The sequence below is a fragment of the Anneissia japonica genome, unplaced genomic scaffold, assembly GCF_011630105.1.
Source record: "Anneissia japonica isolate Jap-2015-1 unplaced genomic scaffold, ASM1163010v1 scaffold1128_len1000024_cov185, whole genome shotgun sequence".
NCBI classification, from domain to species: domain Eukaryota; kingdom Metazoa; phylum Echinodermata; class Crinoidea; order Comatulida; family Comatulidae; genus Anneissia; species Anneissia japonica.
The window spans coordinates 388,318-391,266 of NW_022705247.1; positions in this window are offsets into that span (position 1 = coordinate 388,318).

A 2,949-nucleotide genomic window follows, 5' to 3' on the forward strand; every position below is an offset into this window, starting at 1 on the left:
TACTATTATTATTATTATTATTACTGTTACATTATACTGTTTCTACTGTTTTTGTTTAATGCCTATCATGACCCGCACTACATCGTATCCCTTTTCAATTATGCTATTGCCATTCAGCCACTTTTAATTGTCATGTTGTATCTTATTGCATGATTATGGTGCTTTAATCATTTATCTTTCTTATCTTGATTTTATAATGTTAGTATACAATATCGATATCTTGCACTTTTGATACTTATGTTTGTATCATGCATTATTATTATTATTATTATTATTATTATTATTATTATTATTATTATTATTATTATTACTGTATACTGTTACTACTGCTTTTGTTTAATGCTTACTATGATCTGTTATTAGGCCTGCATCGTATCCTTTTACAATTATGCTATTGCAGTTTTAATTGTTATGTTGTATCTAATTCCATGACTATGATCCTTTAATCATTCACCTTTTTTACCTTGATTTTTATAATGTTTGTGTATTCAATATCGGTATCTTGCATCTTTGATACTTATTTCTGTATCATGCAATATTATTATTATTGTTGTTATTATTATTATTATTATTATTATCATTATCATTATCATTATTATTATTATTATCATTATTATTATTATTATTATTATTATTATTATTATTATTATTATTACTGTTTATTATGCTGTTTCTACTGCTTTTGTTTAATGCTTGTTATGTCCTGTATTACATCGTATCCTTTTCCAATCATGCTATTGCCTTTATCATGATTCTTTAATGTTAGTATATACAATATCATTATCTTGCGTGTTTGATAATTATTTTTGTATCATGCATTATGATTATTACAATTATTATTACCATTATTACTATTATTATTATTATTATTATTAGTATTATAACTATTATTATAACTGTTTCATTATACTGTTACTACTTTTGTTTAATGCTTATTATGATCCGTATTACATCGTATACTTTTACAATTATGCTATTGCAATTTTAATTGATATGTTGCATTTAATTCCATGATTATGATGCTCTAATCACTCACCTTTTCTATCTTGATTTTTATAATGTAAGTATATACAATATCATTAGCTTGCAGTTTTGATAATCATTTTTATATCTTGCATTATGATGATTATTATTATTATTATTGTTATTATTGTTATTGTTGTTATTTTTATTATGGTTTTTATTATTATTATTATTATTACTGTGATTATTGTTACATTGTATCATTACTATTGCTTTTATTTTAATGTTTATTAAGACCTGTATTACATACAACGTGGTAAGATGTTGGCATTTACAATGTCCTTACCTTGTATTTTGTTGATGTTAATAATTATCTCTATCTTTTCATTATTTATACGTTTATTATTTACGTTTACATTTATTTATTATTATAATGTCTATTATGTGATTTATAACACTATTTTTATGCTTCTTGAGGCATTTGATTCTCTGTGCTTATTACATGTAGCATATTCCATATATTCTTACTATTTATACCGTGCTTCAACCTATGTCTTTCATGCAATCTTCGAGTCTTTTATGTTTTGCGTTTCATTGACCATTAGTAAACAAGGCCTTTCTTACTGACCGCTTCATTGACTAACTTTTCCCGTTCCTCTTTGATTGACCTTTCGCTTTTTATTTTCTTTTCTTTTTTGTGTGTTCTTGGTTTGTCTTTTGTTTTTGCTTTTATATACTGTGTTTTATGTCTGAATTAAATTTTCAACCCAGAGTAAACACTTCGAACACTGACCGACTAGCTGACCAGATTTTTTCCCCCTCTTTGAAGACTCTTATGATCAATTTACATCCGAGTTTGACCCCGATTCTCAATTTTTTAATAACCAACTTAGTACTTCCGAATATTATTATCCTAACCAGTTCTCGTCTTTAGTCAATAATACAAAAAGAAACAGTTTTTCCACAATACATTTTAATTCTAGAAGTCTTCTAAAAAACATTGACCAAATTAAACAGCTTTTAACGTCCCTTAATTTTCCTTTTGACATAATATCAATTAGTGAGACTTGGCTCAAAGACGATAATCCACTAGTCCAACTTCCCAATTATAATGTTGTAACTAACCACAGAACTCATAAACATGGTGGTGGAGTAGCCATATATATTCGTGATGGCCTTCAATTCTCTTTACGAAAAGATCTCAACCTTGATCCTGATATTTGTGAGTCCATTTTTATCGAAATCATTCAACCAAATCACAAAAATATTATTGTTGCCACCCTTTATCGAGCTCCATCCCTTGACTCTACTAAATTTATTGATCAGTTTGATAGTGTTATGACAAAACTGTCTTGTAAAAATAAATATGCGTATATTCTTGGGGACTTTAACATCGATATACTTAAACATGAATCTAGCAACGATGCCCATTGTTTTGTTAATTCCTTCTTTAGTAATCATTATCTCCCCCTTATTCATAGACCATCTCGTATTACAAATACTTCTTTTAGCCTGCTTGACAATATTATTACCAACATGTTTGATTGCCCTAACCTCAGTGGTTTATTATACAGTGACATAAGTGATCATCTCCCTGTTTTTAACATATCCTATCTATCGAATATTGCTCACCCATCCAATGGTGCAGTTGGCTCAGATAGGGAAGTAATACCTAGATTTAGAAATATTAATCCCTTAACTTTAGAGAATTTTCGCCAACATATTTGTAATCAACAGTGGTCTGAAGTCTTTGATGTGCAAGACCCCGATGAAGCCTATAATAATTTTGAAAACATATTCAAAAATCTCTATGAAGAGAATTTCCCATTCAAAAATGTAAAAAAAAATCACATAAGCTAAAACCATGGATGTCCAACGGCCTTCTCAACTCTATTAAATATAAGCAAAAACTTTATGCAAAATTCCTTCATTGCCCATCTACCAAAAATGAAACCAAATACAAACAATTTCGCAATAAATTAAATT